The sequence below is a fragment of the Drosophila takahashii genome, chromosome 3L (genome assembly GCF_030179915.1).
Source record: "Drosophila takahashii strain IR98-3 E-12201 chromosome 3L, DtakHiC1v2, whole genome shotgun sequence".
Classification (NCBI taxonomy): Eukaryota; Metazoa; Arthropoda; class Insecta; order Diptera; family Drosophilidae; genus Drosophila; species Drosophila takahashii.
The window spans coordinates 24,114,214-24,135,066 of NC_091680.1; the positions used below are offsets into that span (position 1 = coordinate 24,114,214).

At 37.6% G+C, this 20,853-nt stretch overlaps 1 protein-coding gene and 1 long non-coding RNA gene across 6 annotated transcripts in view; both read right to left on the reverse strand.

The window, feature by feature from the left end:
* The window catches only part of bbg (big bang), a 138,891-nt gene that overhangs the window by 35,803 nt on the left and 82,235 nt on the right, over positions 1-20,853 (reverse strand). The window contains exon 1 of one of the 5 annotated variants that reach the window (XM_017138977.3): positions 9,693-10,035. The exons of the other annotated variants lie outside the window; for them this stretch is intronic. The gene's annotated coding sequence lies outside the window, so the exon portion shown is untranslated. Of the gene's footprint in view, positions 1-9,692; positions 10,036-20,853 lie in introns of those variants that run through there. 5 annotated transcript variants of the gene reach the window in all.
* Positions 655-1,160, reverse strand: LOC138913054 (uncharacterized). Its single transcript, XR_011418629.1, has 2 exons — positions 915-1,160; positions 655-848 (listed from the first exon to the last, which is right to left on the reverse strand). It is a non-coding gene; the product is annotated as an uncharacterized lncRNA (long non-coding RNA).

The window sequence follows — 20,853 nt, forward strand, 5'->3', positions numbered from 1 at the left end:
CTTCAGCAAACAATTACAACGGTACTTGAAGAATCAGAAAAAGATGGGGGGACTGTGGGCGAGGGAGATGGCGAAAATAAAAAAGATTCCTCAAGCAAAAGCAAACAAAATGCTTAACAAAGGTCACAGCATTGACATTGAGGAAGAAAGATGGCGAAGAGTGCGGATGGGAAAGGGAAAAATGTGTGAAGAATTGCTAGCCGGGGAGAATTCAACAAGAGAAGATTGCGCGAGGGAGACAGCTATAACTTTTGGTTAACTGCTGTTTAATATGCAATTACAAGCAAAAGATCTTTTCTTGTTTGACAATCGTTATCCCCTCCCATTTTTCCTTCAAAACGATATTTTACCGTTGCTTGGGTCCATTAAAGTGAGAGAGGGAGTTTTGAAGAAAAGACATGTCTAAATAGGGGGAGTTGGTAACGTTTAAATCTAAATTATACACTCAAAATAAAATTAACCCTAAAGTCAAGGAAATCGCCCTACTTTTGTCTTCAAGACAAGCTCGCCCTAAATTTTAGGGTCACATTTTTCTATATTTTTGATTTTTTTGACGTCATATTTCTAAATTTTAGGGTAATTTTACTAAATTTAAGGGCAAAAATTTCTAAAAAGTAGGAAATTTTCCTAAAAAATAGAAATTAAAAACAAAACAAAAAAACATGTTCAATCATGATTTTTTTTTTGTATATACGTTTATATTATGTACTCCTCCCTATATACATATGCAGGCGTTGTGTGTCTTGTATATTGTGAATGTTAAAGGTTATGTATTTATTATTATGTATTTGCGCTTGGATTTCTTATCTAACCAAAGCCAAATGTGGTTGTAAATGTGGACTACGGGACTGCGGAAGATTGGGAATGTAGAAATTATGATTAGTTAATATTTTATGTTCATGAAAAAAACTTACAATTTTTTACTTGTCCGTCGTGAGAATCGAACCCGGGTCTCCCGCGCGAGGAGCGAATGGCCTACATACTGGGCCATTGTAGCACTTAAACTTGCTGTGGCAAACCGAGCAATGTATGTAAAGGGTGAAGCGGACAACACATTTGAATACTAATTGCATAATTTTGACCATTCGCGTTTTACTTATTTACATACGTATATACATATGTATATATTTATGCTAACGCAATTTATATTATGTGTAGTATATAGTATATAGCTGAATATAAACCAAATTATTTTCGGTTTACCGCTTGCCATCAATAAAAAAAAGGAATAAAAAAAAGAGTAAAAAATAAAAATTTAAAAAAAAAATACAAAAAAAATAAAAAAAAAGGTAAAAAATAGTTTGCTATGGGACTCGAACCAGGGTCGATTCGATTTCTAACCAAGCGCTTTAACCGTCTGCGCTACAAGTACAGCCGCCCGGCAGCTGACAAGTTCTGGCATTGAACATTTTGGTGTGCCAGAGCATGTGAAAACAACTATTTCTATTTTTTAGAAAAACTTTCTACTTTTTAGAAAATGTTTCTATTATTTAGGGTTAGCTTAATTTTAGGGTTAGGGCACTCATTTTTAGAAAAGGTGTTGCCAAAATATTTTATTATTTTCGTTTGCCTTTCTATTTTTCAGAAAATAATTTCTAATTTTAAGGGTATCTTTTCTAGATTTTAGGGTGATTTTAGTTCATGGTAACCATTTTCTACATTTAAGAAAAACTTCCTGGATTTAAGGAAAACTTTCTTGACTTAAGAAAAATTTCCTTAGATTTAGAAATAACTTTCTTGTATTTAGAAAAAAGAAATTTTAATGGCGATTTTCTAAAATTTAGGGTTAAATTTATTTTGAGTGTACGATGACAAACGAAAATGATTTTCCTCGATGTGTCAAAAGTTCAGAAGAACGCTAGGAGGAAGCTTTTCTCTTCTATTTCACCCCTCAAATCAATCATTTTATGTCAGAATTCTTCTCTGCGTCACACGTAATTATGCTGTAATTGATATTTTTCTTTGGCTCAGCACCTTTCGCCCTCTTTTCCTATAACCCATCGTTCTACCCCCCTCTAGTTTCCTTTCTTCGGCTTCTTTCTCTTTCTGGCCAGGCGTCGCTGGTTTTCAAAAGAAATCAAAATTTGTAACGCCTTTTGATGGGTGCGTTTTTGGTCTTGCCGCCTTTGTGAGGTTAAAGGGGGGAATGGGTGGGTTAGGGTTGGGGCTTTTGGGGGCACTTAGTTTGCATAGAGAACACTTTTCTTCTTCTCCCCACAAATACCGTTAAGTGATTGTTCGAGGGAGGTGGAAGTCAATCTTGGAAATGCTTTTCGTCAGCTCATGTCAAATATTTGATGGAAGAATCGATATTGGGGATAGAGGACTGGAAAATGCAGAACCGTTATGACATTTGAGAAAGGAATTGTGGAGAAAAATATTTGATTCCATCTTAGTTTTCTATGAAGAATTATTTAGGTATTCCCAGAACTCAGAAGGGCATCTATAAAAGTGATACAGACAGACAAGGGTGTCAAACAACTTTCTTTAACATGAAAGAATAATATATTTAAGAGTGGGAAAAATGTTATTTTAAGTTATTATAATTTTAAAAATATCTATTTAAAGTGAGAACTTAAAAAAACCCTATTCGACCCTATTTTCTCCAATCAGTTAATTTCGCCTTATCATTTCCATCCGGCTCAGCCGACTGTAAAACATTCTAAATGATCTTACACAACCTATCCCCCAAACAATAAAAAGATTACCAGCCAACTTTGTCACATCCCACCCAAAAAAAAACATTAATCATTTCCTGCTCACAATTCTACCAGTTACAAAATAAATGGGTGGGGTAAAAACCTTAATCAACCTTTTTTGGGAACTTTACACGAAGCTTGATGCAGTTTATTTTCCCTTTTTCTGGGTTTTTGCCTAAACACTTTTCCCGTCATTCACACGACCTTTCAACTTATGACTTTCCCAGTTGGCAGCTGCGGCGACCAGTCCAAAAAGCGAAGGTCGTGACTGACTCCCACAAAATGAGCAACGGAAAACAGGGAGAAAAGCTCATTTTAATGATCTATCATTCCCAAATGATGTCCATTCCGGAGGTGTTAAAGATGCCCCAAAGACAGCAGTTCGAGATATTCTTGGGGGGAAACTTTCACTTTTGGATAAACGATATTTCGTGGCAGGGTGTTGTACCTTTGATTAAACTGCATTTTTGATTTGAATGAACTTTTCAGAGGTAAATACCATTGATTTTGGTTTGCTTACATCAGAGTGGGTATATATCAATATTTTAAGCTTGAATAATTTTTAAGTAAAATTAAAGTTTATTGATTCTTTATTATTATTGAACGTCGATTGCCAATTAAAAATTAATATTATCTTTAACAAAAATTAATTAAGTAAACATTTTCGAATTTTTAATTATTTTTAGGTACACTCAAAATAAATTTAACCCTAAATTTTAGAAAATCGCCATTAAAATTTCTTTTTTCTTAATACAAGAAAGTTATTTCTAAATCTAAGGAAATTTTTCTTAAGTCAAGAAAGTTTTCCTTAAATCCAGGAAGTTTTTCTTAAATGTAGAAAATGGTTACCATGAACTAAAATCACCCTAAAATCTAGAAAAAATGCCCTTAAAATTAGAAATTATTTTCTGAAAAATAGAAAGGCAAACGAAAATAATAAAATATATTGGCAACACCTTTTCTAAAAATGAGTGTCCTAACCCTAAAATTAAGCTAACCCTAAATAATATAAACATTTCCTAAAAAGTAGAAAGTTTTTCTAAAAAATAGAAATAGTTGTTTTCACATGCTCTGGCACACCAAAATGTTCAATGCCAGAACTTGTCAGCTGCCGGCCAGCTGTACTCGTGGCGCAGACCGTTAAAGCACTTGGTTAGCAATCGAATCGACGCGGGTTCGAGTCCCAGAGCAAAATTTTTTAACTTTTTTTTTTAATGTTATTTTATTTTTTTTAATTTATTTTATTTTATTTTTATTTATTTTTTTACTTTTTTTTATTCCTTTTTTTATTGATGGCAAGCGGTAAACCGAAATTAATTTGGTTTATATTTAGCTATTTACTATATACTACACAAAATATAAATTGCGATAGCATAAATATATACATAAGTATATATGTATGTAAATAAGTAAAACGCGAATGGTCAAAATTATGCAATTAGTTTTCAAATGTATTCTCCGCTTGACCCTTTACATACAATGCTCGGTTTGCCACAGCAAGTTTAAGTGCTACAATGGCCCAGTATGTAGGCCATTCGCTCCTCGCGCGGGAGACCCGGGTTCGATTCTCACGACGGACAAGTAAAAAATTGTAAGTTTTTTTCATGAACATAAAATATTAACTAATCATAATTTCTACATTCCCAATCTTCCGCAGTCCCGTAGTCCACATTTACAACCACATTTGGCTTTGGTTAGATAAGAAATCCAAGCGCAAATACATAATAATAAATACATAACCTTTAACATTCACAATATACAAGACACACAACGCCTGCATATGTATATAGGGAGGAGTACATAATATAAACGTATATACAAAAAAAAATCATGATTGAACATGTTTTTTTGTTTTGTTTTTAATTTCTATTTTTTAGGAAAATTTCCTACTTTTTAGAAATTTTTGCCCTTAAATTTAGTAAAATTACCCTAAAATTTAGAAATATGACGTCAAAAAAAATCAAAAATATAGAAAAATTTGACCCTAAAATTTAGGGCGAGCTTGTCTTGAAGACAAAAGTAGGGCGATTTTCTTGACTTTAGGGTTAATTTTATTTTGAGTGTACGTACGTTTTACCAACCATAAATGTACTCAAAAGTTAAATGAACTTCATTAGTCTTCTGACCGACTTTGCTTTTGAGGAAACAAAACTCATGTCATATTTAGCTGTCCAATTTATTTTTGATTTATTTTTCAAGTAGCGCAATCCGAGTCAATATCAAAGCTCTCGAAACGCATACCTCAACTATAAATAGTTTTGACATTTTGCCACCAGAAATACGATACCACAAATGGCAAACGCAGAAAATAACATTTCGAATAACTTCAAGGCTGATCGAACGACTCGAGACAAGGGATACAAGCATAGGCCAAGTAAAATTATAAAAATATTTATCTGAAAGAAAAATTAACTTAAACTTTGGAGCTGTCATGTGTGGTGGGGGTGTCATTAACCCTCGGCTGCCGGGCTGCCCAAATGTCACCCTGACAGTTGCAAATTGTCAAATGTTCCTATCAAGCTAATTACAAAGCTAACATTTTGACATTTGGCTCTGACAGTTCGAGTGGAACGGGGAGTTGGGGACTGGACTCAAGAACTGGTGGGAATTGGGGATTGAGTAAATACTAGATATAGGTTGGGTCCCTTTTATGGGATAACTGCGGAGAGATCTGGTTATCGAGTGCTTCGCGCTGCCTGTTTGTTTTCGTAGCTACTGGTTCCAGTTTCCACCGCTTTTTCAGCCCAACTCCCCTGAGGTGTTGACAGTTTTTCTTGTTTTGTAATTTTCCATAATGAATGCATTATGCATTGCTTTTTCCTTACCATTCTCTCTGCTGATTTCGTTTGTCATGCTGTTAGAACCGAATCGAGTTGGGTTCGAATTATTGTTTTATTTGCTTGGTCATGTTTAAGGCGTAGACTGGCTAACAAATTGAGTCTAATGATGGATAACACACCGAACTGACCATTGACATGGGTCGGGGAGTTCTATGACTCTCTTTAAGAAGTTACAAAATACAAAAATCAAAGCAGCAGAACTCGTTTCTGCACTTGAAGTATTGGAAACAATTTCAAAGATATTTTCTTTGACCTTTGCTGTTGTTGTTATTGTGGTCATTGACTCGACAAGGGGAGCTTTAAGTGAAAATGTCAACAAATTGATTGGACAAATTTGGGACACGCTGGGAGAATTCTCTCTTATTTTAAAATATTCAAAAGTTTTTACTCCGAATATATTTAACCATTTCTATTGGGTCTAGTTTTTCGATTATATATAGTCCCCGAGATTTAATTTAATTTACGATGAACGTGTAATTTATTATCTAAAACATCTCGTTAGAAAACCATTTTCTGAGTGCGGTGATTTCCATATACCTCCAGTTCCGTTAATTCCTGCTATAAATCCCTGTGCATACTGATCCCCAGCAGAGGATAAATCCCAGACTCCGACTTGCGACTCTGACTCTAATCAACAACAATTAAAATCAATTAAAACGAATGCAAACAAACAAACAAACAGCCCCGTCAGACTCTGTCTCTTTCGTTTTCCATCGCCCCATAGTATCTCCCGTCTCTTTCGATCCCCTTGCGGAGCTGTCAAATCAGCGGCGCGCCTCGTTTGACATTTCTATTATGTCAGTCAGTGAGTCAATTGTGCAAAGTGCAACTCTGTGCGGCGCTGGAAGAGAGGTTTTTGCAATTAAAAATTCTAAACAGGCAGACGGAGTTAACCGCCCCCTATTTTCCCCAACCCACTCTATCCACTCAGTAAACCCCTTCCCCAAAAGAGTGAATGACCAGCTAAAGAAGCGCCAGACCAAAAAGGGAATCGAGGCGTCACCGTGGCGAATTCAGGCGTAGTTTAATCTTCGAGATTCAGTAGCCGTAGCTGTAGATGGAATACGGCAAAAAAGATACTCATACCCCCACCATACTCTTTTCCATCTTTAGCCACACACTTGGGCTTTAATGTGCGGTAATTATGAAAAGTAAACTTACAAACTGAGGGGCACAAGTGGAGGAGAGAAAAGCATGAAATAATCACTGGTCTTCAAATTAGCTGCGGTTTGAAACTTTGCTGAAGGTCGTCGGCTTTGAGCCGTAGCCTAGAAGCAAACCTTTAAACACAAAAGTAGAATGTGGAGTATTACAAAGAAATCGGTGTTTTAAAGGTGCTATAGATGGGATATCTTTCATAAAATGTTTTTTAATATATCAAACTAAACTAAAAAGGCAGATCGATAGTGAGTTATATATTAAAAATCCTACTCAACTACCATACCGTCTCTTTAACTTGTTATTCCATTACATATCTTTATTTTGTATTTTTTAAAAATATTTCTCCTTTGTTTGTCTGCCACACATAAATAATTCCGTACGTCAGTTCTTTGACAGCAGCACATAGTGAGAAAGAGTCTGAGGGAAACAGAGAATTCTGGTGTGACTTTTCTGACAGCTGCCCACAAGTGGGCGAACAGGGGTTAAGGGGGTTGGGTTTGGGTGCACTGTTTGCTTTTTGCATAAATGCATAAAAATTGTTTGCCATTGTTTGCCATGCAGTTTTCTTTCCCCTGTTTTTTTTTTTGGTCCGAGTTCGGGTTCCGTTGGAGCTGTCAAAATATTGAGCTGTCTCTCTTTTTTCGGGGGATATTTCTATAGAATTGCTACGGTCAGTATTTATTTTATGCGGTTGATTTCTGGTTTGGAAGTGTTTTATAGCGCAGACAGGATATTTCTTTGAAATTGAAAAATGGAAACAGGCCAGACATGGAAAATGGGAACAGTTTTTTTTTTTATTACATTTAGATATTGAAATTGATGACAGTTAATTTACAAGGAGTTGAACTTGTTCATTGAATCTAAATATATTTAAATTAAAAAATATTTGCCAATACAAACGTTTGGGTTTGACTGCTCTCCAAAATTGTTCTTTTTGGATGAATTCTGTTGGCTTACATTTAAAATTAAATTTAAATTGAGCCGTTTGAGCCCATTCAAATTTACTCAAGCAATATATCTCAGTGAATGTAATGCCAAGCAGCATTCAATCATTCCATTATCCTTTGACAAAATCTTCAGCACAATCTCGAATTGAACAGGGACTCAATTGTGCACACGAATTCCAAACATCCACCTATCTGTTTATCCATCTATCGCTGTTTGTACTTCTCACAACATTTCTCAAATCACAGCAAACACGAGAAGAATGGTGCAAGTGCAAGGGAAGGGGGTCGGGGGAAACTCGGAAAACAGATGGAAACGGTTGGATAACCGAATCAGCAATCGGGAAATGCAATCTCGGGCACCAAAAACAAAGTGCGAGCGGGAGGGCAAAGGGCAAGTGAAACGGAACATCAAGTGACGAGCAAACAACTCAACTTTATGCAAATATTTACTCCAACAGTTTGACCAAAGTCAAACCAGGAAAGAAAAGGAAATATTGTCAGTGGAAAATTTGATCAACTCGCGCTATTTTACCTGCCCCCTCCCCCCTTTTTTTCTTTTTCAGTTTATTTAGTACCTTTGACCGTTCAAACGATGCCGACTTTTATTTTTTCCCCCAACTTTTTCAAGTTCCCCATCGTAAGCTCTAATTTCCCGACAATTGCAGTTACCCACCCACTGCCGAAAAAAGTTTTTATGATTTAAAGGCCTTCGTTCCATATCTTTATGCTGAATCTGTATCTGTATCTATGCCTTCATATCCGTTTTTATAACCCATTTCCCTCTCGGCCACTTCAATGACATTTTAATTGCTTTATTGTCGCGTCTTTCTCTTTTTCTCCTTTTCTTCTGTGTCGTGTGCCATTGCCATACACTTACACTTATGTCCGCTGCGTTACGTCACTTGCGTAATTGCAGTTATTTCTTGTGGTGTCTTTCCTTTTAAAACGAGGTCAACATTGTTTTGGACCTTTTTTTCTTTTGGCCGGGGAATTTTTCCATAGCCGTTGTTAATTTCAAATTATCGGTCAACTTTTGTCGGCCGCCTGTCACACATAAATCAGATAACAACACAAATACCGACGCCCACGCAAAAATTTAACAAAATAAATGGTTTGGAATTTAATGAAACACATAAACGCAGGCGAAAATATTCATAAATTCACATGGCAAAGTGTGGTTTTTATGTTAATATAACTTCCATTTCATTGAGGCGTAAAATCGCTATCTATAGATCGGATCTTATCGATCGGGAGATAATATATGGATTAACATTTGATTAATCAACAAGAGGGAACGTTATAGTCGGGTGCCCCGACTATCAGATACCCGTTACTCAGGTAAAGGGAGTGCGAGGGAGATGGAGATAGAGATAGAAAACGTTGATCACGCATAACTTTTTAACGAATGGTCCGATTTGAAAAATTTCTTCTACATTTCGATAGGTATTGATAAACACAATAAAACTGCATTTTTACTTTTCCAAAATATTAAAATTTTTAAAATCGTATATAAGCGATGGTGGGCGTTAGAGGGGGCGTGGCACCATTTTGAAACAAACTTGCGCTGCGTAGGAATTCCTAGAATCTGCATGCAAAATGCCAATCTTCTAGCTTCTATAGTTTCCGAGATCTCAGCGTTCATACGGACAGACGGACAGACAGACAGACGGACAGACGGACAGACGGACATGGCTCGATCGACTCGGCTAGTGATCCTGATCAAGAATATATATACTTTATGGGGTCGGAAACGCTTCCTTCTACCTGTTACATACTTTTGCACGAATCTAGTATACCCTTTTACTCTACGAGTAACGGGTATAAAAACGTAGGCCAAATATTAATCAACGAGCGCTGAACGGTTTTATTTTGCTTTAATTACTAAAATTTGCATTTAATTTAGGAGATACGATCATATTGATCTGAAGCTGATAAATGGAACAACATCTGGTAAAAAAAACAATGTTAACTAATGTCAAATCCTTGAGTAAACATTTCTAAAATGAATTAAGATTAAGATAATATTATTATTTACAGAAACTTACGCCAAAGATATATAATTTGTTTTATAAGTATTGGATAATTATTCCATTTTATCCAGGAAACACAATATTAAATTTATTTTTGTAAACTACTCATAAAGAAACTTTTTTATTCGAATTTTTTTTTGTATGTAATTAAAGTTCCATTTGATGCTGTTTGCACTAGTTTTTCGTTCTAGTTTTGATGTCTTCATAAATTCCTTTTTCGAGATGCGATCTTTTCTAATTGTGCACTTGCGAATTCCATAAATACTTGCGGCTAAAGTGAAAATTCTCACAGCGGGAAATGGAAAACGCACGCGGAAAAGCGACAGTTCGACGTCTGTAAACACGGAGCTGCAGCGACGGAATGAAAAGCAGTGAGTAATTTTGGAGCGATGAAGCCGCGAAGATCGCAATGGAGATCTGCAAACTGCAGGTAAACACAGGTAAACATTGAGCGTGAGAGAAAAAGAGAGAAAAGCCGGTTAGCCGGCTTAATAGCGGTAGAGAATAGAGAGGAAGAAAGAGAGAGAGAGTGCAGAGCACGAGCCAAGTCTCGATCAACATGTTGAAAACAGGTTGAGTACACTCAAAAAAAAGGTCTAACTGTGATGAGTCATTTACTGAAGGAGTTTCAATGTCATAATTTTTCGTAGACTATCGAAATTTGCAATTAAATTTTTTTTATTTTTAAATTATAAATGTAAGTATGTAAATCAAATCATCATTTAAGATCAGGTATTTTTCGGTGTAAAGTTTATGTTGCTGAGGAAATGTTTCTGTGATATCGCAACATGTTGCTGGCAACATTATTACAAACAATGATATTTACTAAACAAATTCGAATAAAATTTAATACGATTAATTTTCAAAAAGAAAATACTTCTTGTATTAATACAAAGATACATCTTTAAAATCAAGCCTGTTATTTTTACAGTTTTACGTTTTTTTTAGGTCTAAACCACATTAAAGACCTTAACAACGAAAATAGTTATATGCAAATGCAGGCAGACCCATTACTCTTCTTTTTCGGAACACTGCTTCCATTGCAACCGCTAATTACGGGCAGAAAACTGTGATAATTAAATGGAAGAACCGTTGCACGAATAGTACCTGCTAATCATGAATTAGAGGGCTATGATTTACCTATTTTCAGCACTTGAGCCAACAAACTTCCGGGTAGAGTGGGGCAAAGAAAGGCCCTAAAGTGCCTCAGAAGAATTTCAAACATTTCTAGTGTCTTTTGCACACTTCATTTTGCGTTTCAGCTAAATTTCCCACACTCAGAAGCAAACTAATAATCGCAAAAATATGAACCATCCTAATAATGTCTCGCGACTGACGGCTAATGAGAGCAGACGACTGGAAGACTGCTCTCCTCTGTCAGAGAAGACTCTTCAGAAGCCTGAGAAGATTTTGAATTGTTTCATAAAATGCAGAGAGGCTGCGGTAATTGTGTCAGGCAAAAATGACAGACACTGCAGAACGAGAAAATTAAACGGGGGAAGGGGCTTTGGGGGAGAGATCGCGATGAAGACATTTGCTGGTGGAACTGGCGGATCCAAATCGAAACAAGAGAGAACGCTATAGTCGGGTTGGTGTCCCGACTATCTAATACCCGTTACTCAGCTAAAGGGAGTGCGAACGCTGTGTCGGGTTGGTGTCCCGACTAATAATCGTAACTCAGCTAAAGGGAGTGCGAGGGAGATAGATATATGTTGACAATTTATAAAGCGTATAACTTTTTAATGAATGGTCCGATTTGAAAAATGTCTTCTACATTTCGATAGGTATAAATATACACAACAAAATTGCATTTATACTTCTAGGAAATCTTTAAAGATGTGGGCGCAGGACCCATTTTAAAATCGTTAGTGGGCGATTGTGGGCGTTAGAGGGGGCGTGGCGCTCGGCTAAAATAAACTTGCGCTGCGTAGGAAGCCAAAGAATATGTGTGGGAAATCTCAACCTTCTAGCTTTTGTAGTTTCTGAGATCTCAGCGTTCATACAGACGGACAGACGGACAGACGGACAGACGGACATGGCTAGATCGACTCGGCTAGTGACCCTGATCAAGAATATATATACTTTATGGGGTCGGAAACGCTTCCTTCTAGCTGTTACATACTTTTGCACGAATCTAGTATACCCTTTTACTCTACGAGTAACGGGTATAACTACCCGTTCAGGTTATATGCTAATACGCGGCCGAAAGGATCTTGGTAATGTAATTTATGCTTGGCTTATTGGCAGCTTCTTCGCCTTGTACGCTGATTTGCATAAATTTCATATGCAACATGTGGCCATCGAGTGGGCGCAGCTTCTCTGCGAAAGGAAATACTCAAAAATAGACATCACAAACGGAGAAAAATAAAAGATATTGAAGGAGGCTCGATTAAGATGGACCAGGGGGTGAGAGTGGGCAGCAGGAAGGAAACAAATGCCAGAGAAATTTCGACCCAGTTCAAGGAACACTTGAAAGCTTGCACCGGGAAAAACGATATTTTAATTTCACAATTTTTAAATTAAATCTTCATTGTGGATTCATTAATAAATTCATCTTTGTACCCACATTTCCATTTAAATATATGCTTAGTAAAAAGTAAGCTTGATAATAATTACTTAAATATTTAAAATAAATTCCAAAAGTAACAAATTTCAAGTTAAATTTATTAATTAAATAATACTACATCTCTTAGAGGTTATTATATAAGGACCGCTCATTTAAATGAAGATCTATCAATAAGATTATCTAAAACAACAAAAAAATATGTCCGTAAAAGTATATAACACAGTATTTTAATTGAAAATTTGTTTGCAATGAGTCATTTCTAACTTGGACAATTTCGTTAAAATAATTTCGTGGTTTGATCGTAGCTTTAAAATGTCACTGATTGAGGACATAAAGGGTTTGGTTTAAAGTCAGTTGTCAATAACAAAAGTTTTCCCAGTGCATTCACATGCTTCCATATATAAAAATATGTTTTTTTTTTTTTTTGGCAACATCATCGATTATGATCAAAAGGCATGCATTGATCGTTCGATCGATCAAAGCAGGTCACAATTGAAAGTAAAAAGCCAGCGACATGCGATCCACACACGATCCACAGACAAAAAGCCGAAACAGGATGAAAGGAGAAAAAGAGCAGACGGCATTCTGACCCAATTTCGCCTTTTTTAATGGGGTGCCAAAGGCCGATTCTCCCTCGTCCAGCCCCCCTAATTCTCCTCTCTCCAATCTTCAGTCTACAGTCTCCAGTCTTTCTCTTTCTTTTGGGGAAGCGATCGGATTGCGATTGAAAGCGATCCATCTTTATTATGATTACTCTCTGGCGATTTTCACGCTCAATTAATGTTTATGACAAGTGATTGTGTCGCGGCGATAACTCACTGAAAATCGCGAGGAAGACGGGGAGGATCGGCCGGAGAAGGATGGCGATAGAGAGAAACCTTTGGACTCTCGGCAGAACAAGATCTCGATCGATCGATCGTCCGACCAACCGATCCGATCGCATGGGGATCGCTTAAATCACGCTCGAAATCATTTGAATGAGAATGCTGCCGCTAGAAAGTTGGCAACTGTGTTTTTCTTTTTTGCGATTTGAATTTATGTTCATCGCTGATATTTGACATGTGAAAATCAAAGCCTGATTGATGCCACAACCGATTTTCACTTCTTCCCCTCTTTTCCCCCTCTGGCTAGGTATTGAAATCGCAACTCGAAATTCACATATTGCAATTGGGGGGATTTTTTTATTTATATTTCGTGTGTGGGTCTCAAGGCGGAAATCGGCTTAACGCGTGCGGGAAATTAAACTAGATTCCATCACATTGCAGTTGGATGAAAGAAACCTTCAGCAACAGTTGGTTGTAATGGGAAAATGGTAGAGATGGCTCCAATGGGTTGAAATAGAAAATTTAACACAAAAAGGGGAACAAGGAAATTTGGAAAAGAAAACCAATTAAGCTACATTAAGTGGGTTTTTTTAGTCGGTTAGTATAAGTATTTTTCCTAAAAAATGCATTTTAGGTAAATATTTGTATTACATCTAGTTTTAGTTGATTGCGTTCTGGCCAGGATTGTAGATGTTTTATTTTATAAATATAATAATATATTTTCCAAAATAGTATTTACCATTGATGTCTTAGACTGAGCAGACGTTGCTTAAAAAAACATCTATTAGCCAATCTGTCATGAAAATCATAGTATGAATGAATACAAATTTACCTTTTGTGCTGGCTTTTAACACTTCGCCCCCGAAAAATAAAAGTGGCCAAAAACCATCGACCACTAAGCGGCGCTGCCACCTCCCACTTTTTCGCTTTTCCCCATTTTCCCACACTTTACGCCCACTCCACTTTGTCTTCCCACTTGGCCAAAACCGCAGAAGCGAGGACGGCAGACGAGCGACGCCAGTTGGAATTTGAATTGAGAGATTAAAACGCAATGCCAGTGCACACCTATGGCCACAAACGTATATGTAAGCACTGAAGAAAATTAGGAAGCAAGCTAAGTAAAAGAATTAATTTAAATAGTTTAAGTAATTTGATTTGTTAGACAAACCTTGTTTATAAATACTTATTTACACATATTTAAAAAACAATATTTTGGAGAGATTATACAATTTTTAGAAGTTAAAAATGCAAGTTTATTAAACCTTTTCTTTTTTATAAATTTAAGCAATACCATAATCTTCTATCCCGCTGTCCTTAAACTGACACCTATTATTCGAACACGGTGATCTATTTTTTCGAGTGGATAGGTGCAGGTTTGCATACAGATTTGCGCTCTTCGCTTTGCCCACCCACACGGAATCTAAAACCGCAGTTGAAGTAGAAGTGTTTTTCGCCTGTCCGTATCGCCAGTCCGCTGTCCGTCCGTTGGTCCGGTTGTCCGTCCGCCGGCCCGTTGTCTGTTAGTCAGGCTGGCTGAATGTGCAACAGTTGGCAGCAGTTGCCGGTTGGTCATGACATGGCAATGGCCAAGTGAAAGCAGGTTAAATGCAAATAAATTGTACGACTCGTTGGTGCGGGGCGATCGGAAAGGGAGGGGAACTTGAGTTTACTTGAAAACGTACTTTAAACAAAAGTTTCGGACTATCTCTGCTCCCTTATAGCTTACCCAAAGTTCCATTGGTCTTTAATTTGATTACACTTGATTACAATAATTATGGCAGGAACTTTGTTAAAGGGGTTAAAGTAATCACATGCAGGGTTAATGGCCCAGTTAAGTAAGCAAGGATTGCAATCGTGTCTTTAGTGTGTATTTTAAATTATTTCGTATCAATGAGGAAAAATTAACATGAAAAGGAGGTTACTAAGGTTTTTTAAACCATAATTTATTGGCTATCAATAAATTGTTTACCAACTTAAATGAACAATACAATATCCACATTTATTTCAAATAAATTTCACACATATCTGGCCAAAATCACCCAAAACTGAACATTTACGACTCTTAGCCATAAAACCCAATTTTCGAGTGTGACAAATTGCGAAAGATATCGGCATGAATGAACAGCAGGTTAGTGCCACGACCTTGCCGCATTCAGTTCTACCTGTTCTTGTTCCTGTTCCCGTTTTCGTTCCCATTTTCCCTGCACTTTATGTGAAAAGAGGAAAAACACTTTAAATGCGTCGCGACTTGCTAATGAGTTTGTCGCAGGAAAAGGACAACAACTGAGTGCGTAAATGAGCAGGACGGAGGACTGAATGGTGGTGAAAGTGTTTGAAGATTTATGATATGAGGCAACACCCCAGCGCCCAGCAACCTGCAACTTGCAACAACCCAGCAGCAACAGTTGCAATTAGCTCTCGGGTAAAAAGTGAAATGTTCTCGGCCAAGTGCCGACAAGTAGGTAAGAGGGAAGATAAATGGCGAGACAAAAGGGAAAACGTATAGGGGAGGGGTAGTGGAAAAAAATGTGCCCGATGAAAATAAAACACTTTAACGCTTTGGCTTCATAAATCACATGATGAGGACCCCAAAACGACGACATGGGGACATGATGTTCACTCAGCTGAAGCACACAGCTCGACAGAGACAGGCTGCTGTGCGGCGAGAAAGAGACGGAGGGAAGTACGAAGAAAGAGACGGGGCAGGCACTTGACTGTCACAACAAAAGTGGCCAGAATATGAGTAACTGCTATATAATAATGTTTGCCAAAAAACGAAACTCAGCCTCTTCATTTATCAAAAGCGAAATGAAAAGAAAGACAAGAGTACACCAAGAGAAATTTAGACTAATTTTTAAATTAATACAAATATTTTCTGTAAGCAATTTAATGGATAACTACGTTATAACCCATCGATCTACTAATCAATGAAAATACTTTATGTTAATAGTTTAGATCAGCGCTTTCAATATAATTAAAAGACTTTCGTGGAATCTCCAAATTTTGTCTTGTGTAGAAAGAGAGTCAAAAACCAGGCGGGGCTGACTAAAAGGTTCTCCTTGCAGCTGCAGGAAATGGGGTCAGGAAGTCCGTCAAGTGTCGGGAGAGATTCTCCGGCGCTGCTCTTGTTTGCGCTGCCCAAATGGCTCAATGAACTGTAATTTGAGTGCCAGCGTCCCGAAATTTGTAAATTGAGTTCCCCGATATACCGTCTTCACCCAGGGATCTCTTTTTCTGCCCCGAGGTGTTCGAACGATCGCTTGCACGAAAAGGAAATGCAACAACGCGCACGACACCATCGGAAACCTTATTATTTTATCGACAAATCGAGCACTCATTATTTTAATTATACCCGTTACTCGTAGAGTAAAAGGGTATACTAGATTCGTGCAAAAGTATGTAACAGCTAGAAGGAAGCGTTTCCGACCCCATAAAGTATATATATTCTTGATCAGGGTCACTAGCCGAGTCGATCTAGCCATGTCCGTCTGTCCGTCTGTCCGTCTGTCCGTCTGTCCGTCTGTCTGTCTGTATGAACGCTGAGATCTCAGAAACTACAAAAGCTAGAAGGTTGAGATTTCCCACACATATTCTTTGGCTTCCTACGCAGCGCAAGTTTATTTTAGCCGAGCGCCACGCCCCCTCTAACGCCCACAATCGCCCACTAACGATTTTAAAATGGGTCCTGCGCCCACATCTTTAAAGATTTCCGAGAAGTATAAATGCAATTTTGTTGTGTATATTTATACCTATCGAAATGTAGAAGACATTTTTCAAATCGGACCATTCATTAAAAAGTTATACGATTTATAAATTGTCAACATATATCTATCTCCCTCGCACTCCCTTTAGCTGAGTTACGATTATTAGTCGGGACACCAACCCGACACAGCGTTCGCACTCCCTTTAGCGGAGTGACGGGTATTAGATAGTCGGGAAACCAACCCGACTATAGCGTTCTCTCTTGTTTTATCTGTATATATGCTCCGTGCTTCCACCTACAAGCACACATTTTAATCTTTGCAAAGTTAAGCTTAGAACGGCTACATTCGCACTTTGAAAGATATTTTTAAGCGAAATAATATCGCTCACAAAATAATGAATATTTGTGAGCGATAATTTTTATACCCGTTACTCGTAGAGTAAAAGGGTATACTAGATTCGTGCAAAAGTATGTAACAGCTAGAAGGAAGCGTTTCCGTCCCCATAAAGTATATATATTCTTGATCAGGGTCACTAGCCGAGTCGATCTAGCCATGTCCGTCTGTCCGTCTGTCTGTCTGTCTGTCTGTCTGTCTGTCTGTCTGTCCGTCTGTATGAACGCTGAGATCACAGAAACTACAAAAGCTAGAAGGTTGAGATTTCCCACACATATTCTTTGGCTTCCTACGCAGCGCAAGTTTATTTTAGCCGAGCGCCACGCCCCCTCTAACGCCCACAATCGCCCACTAACGATTTTAAAATGGGTCCTGCGCCCACATCTTTAAAGATTTCCGAGAAGTATAAATGCAATTTTGTTGTGTATATTTATACCTATCGAAATGTAGAAGACATTTTTCAAATCGGACCATTCATTAAAAAGTTATACGCAATCAAAAATTATATATCTATCTCCCTCGGACTCCCTTTAGCTGAGTTACGATTATTAGTCGGGACACCAACCCGACACAGCGTTCGCACTACCTTTAGCTGAGTGACGGGTATTAGATAGTCGGGACAACATCCCGACTATAGCGTTCTCTCTTGTTTTTATGATAAGAACAAAAGGGTGTACAAATATGAATTTTAAATTTATTGAAGATTTAAAACAAAAGATTTAATCAAGAAATATTTTATAAAACATCTGATTGTCAAGTCAATTAATGTATTGAAATTTAGTGTTTTACTTCTTATTTTATTTAAATTTTTTTTTTCATTTACGAATATGAAATTGAGGTATATCAAAATTTCTGGAAATGTGATAATACCCTCTCCCGGAGGCCAAAGACAACATGCATCCAATTCATTCAACAACGCCAAGAAGAGGATCTTGGCCAGAGAAAGAGAAGAGCAGGACAGCAACTACTAAAAGGTAAAGACAGAAAGTTCTGGGGTTCGTGTGGGTGCGTGTGTAATTTAAGACTTTCTCGCTTTAGTAGGTGTGTGCTTCACATGTCGTGTTATTTGTTGGGTCGCAAAGCTGGAAAAAGGGGGTAGAGGGGCGGGGGGCGTGGCAACTGCCACCAGATGGTATGATGTGGGTTCTTGGCCAAAAGTCGCCACAGAGCTCTTGCAGCTTGGGTCTCGTCTTACCAAAACTTTAGTAGGTGGTCGCACCTCCAGCAACAAATTGGGGTTTCAGTTAGGTCAAGAATGAGCAGGTTGTTTGTACCTGAGAAACGCCAGTTCCATGCATAAAACGGAAGTGGAACCGTAATTCAGAACTGAGAAAAATTTTAAGCTTTTCAGTGATTTTTTGTTGTATTGTATATAACAACTTGGGAAATTATTTAAAATTACTTCAAACCTTAAGGGTAAAGGTTTATATAAAGTTCAAGTAAAATATAAATAAAAGTCTTTTACAAAAGACTTTTAGTTTTATATTTCAACTGTCAATATATCAAGTCTTCAAATATAAAAAGTTGACTCTATATAAAATACGGCGACGATGCAGGTTTAATTGAAACCATCAACGTTTCGATAAGTGAGTTAAACAACTATCGGCCTTCCGCTGCACTCCATTTCAAATTTTTTTAAAGTACCGAAATGGCAAGGAAAAACTCGCTGAAAATGGAAAACTACAAAATAAACAAAAAAACAGTTGTGTATGTGTGTGTGTGGGAAAACCATTTGGGAAAATCCGCTGCATGTCCGAGCCACAGCGCTGTGGAAATGGAAAACACAATTAGATGACCTAATAAATATGCACACACGTGACGCGGAGAACTGACAGATGAAAAGAGACGGGGAGCCGAAAAGAGGTAAAACACTATTTTCGGGTAATGCAAAAATTCGGCTGGGAATTACCTTGACTGTGGGTGTCGTGACTACGGAATGGATCGTATGGAATGGCTTGTGTGTGGGAATGCCAAAGTGTGGGTCGACATAGGGATTTGCAAAATAGCCCTGACACTCGGCTAGGGTCCTCTAGTCCTCGCTTTTGTTTTCCCCTTATTGTTTCGGTTGCCTTTTATTGGTTCATTGCTGAAAAACGAGCGTGACTTCGACTGAGGAGGCCATCAAATGGTTTTGGTCATGGGAAAGAGCCGTTCGAAGGAAATCTTGAGAACTCTCAAATGTTTTTTAATACATTTTTTTTTTAATTTATTAAAAAATAACCATTTTAAATAAAAAGATACAAAATAAATAAAAAAAATTCATTTTTGTAACGTAAAGGAAACCTGTCAGAAATCAATCAAATAATTTTTGGGTAAGGTTCTTCGGGGCACACATTCTAGCTACCATGAAATTGTACCTCCGGTGAAGGGTTAAATTATCCACGATCCGAAATGGAGTCCATTAGCACCCATAGCAACTGGCGGCCACCCAAGATACCCACACATAAGGCCCCATCCCAACTCGGAAAATTTCGGACTCCCACCTCGCATCGTGTGATTCTCACTCTCTCTAATTGGCCCACTTAATGGCGACAGAAAGAGAAACACTGGCATTTGTCTTGTCGAAAGTCGACGGGATATATTTTTACGCGATCCCATGTAAAGTAAAAGTTCCATTTCAATAATTCTGCTTGTAGAATAATTACCCCGGACAGCGGAAGACAAGACACCTACATGTGTGCTTAGTGTGGCCGCAATTTAATTAGAAAACACGACGCAAACGATTAATGGGCAGCGAATGCATTTCGAAAGGAAGAGTTGCAGTTGCCTCTTAACCAAAAAAAAACAAAAAGTACACAAAAAACATAAGCCAGCCAGGAGAAATGCCAAAACCACATGCGGTTCGGCAATAACAGTAAAAAAGTGTAACATATATTTATCAACCGAAAAGCGACAGCAGAGCAACCAAAAAAACTAAAAAAAAAAAGAAAAATAAAACACAGAAAGCTCACAAGGAAGTCCAAATTGTAGGGGCACTTGAGGGGGCGGGGAATGTGGGTCAGCAGTCTGGCCTGTCCAAACAAAAAAAAAATAATAAAAAAGAGCGCGCTCGAAACGAAACCGAACTCAACACGCTTCAACATTTTCGATGATGATAAATGAGGCAGATGAACGCCAACGATAAAAAGACACCGCGGAAACCGCCGAAGAACCCAGCAGAAAGCAAAAAAAATAAAGGGGGAAAACATAAACTGCAGCAATAGCAGCATAAAAAGGAGTTAAATCTGCTGCCGAGGACAGTTGGGAGATTGTACAATGAGTCTAAATGCGAGTTTAAATGGCAGTTGATAAGCATTGAATGGGTTGATCGACCAAACGGCATCAACTTTCAATTGCCGAGGGGAGACTGCTGAGTTGGGAGATCTGATGGCCAGTTTTCTCTTTAAATATGAGAATCGATTCATAAACACAAGCCTTCTCTTCCAAATTAAAAAAAAAACTAATAGGGAATATTTTTAAACCCAATCTTTTAAAAATAATTAATAATTTTGGTTCTTTGTGAGGAATGCATTTTTATGCTTACGAAATATATTATTCCATCATTTTAAAATAGTAAAACAGTAAAAATAGTTTATTTTTTTTTTTAATATTGGCATTTTAGCCGAAAGAATTTGCTTAATAATATTTAAAGGATATCTGTGCAATTCACTTTCGCACTTTTGTTTCCACCCTCGGGCTAAGAAGCATTT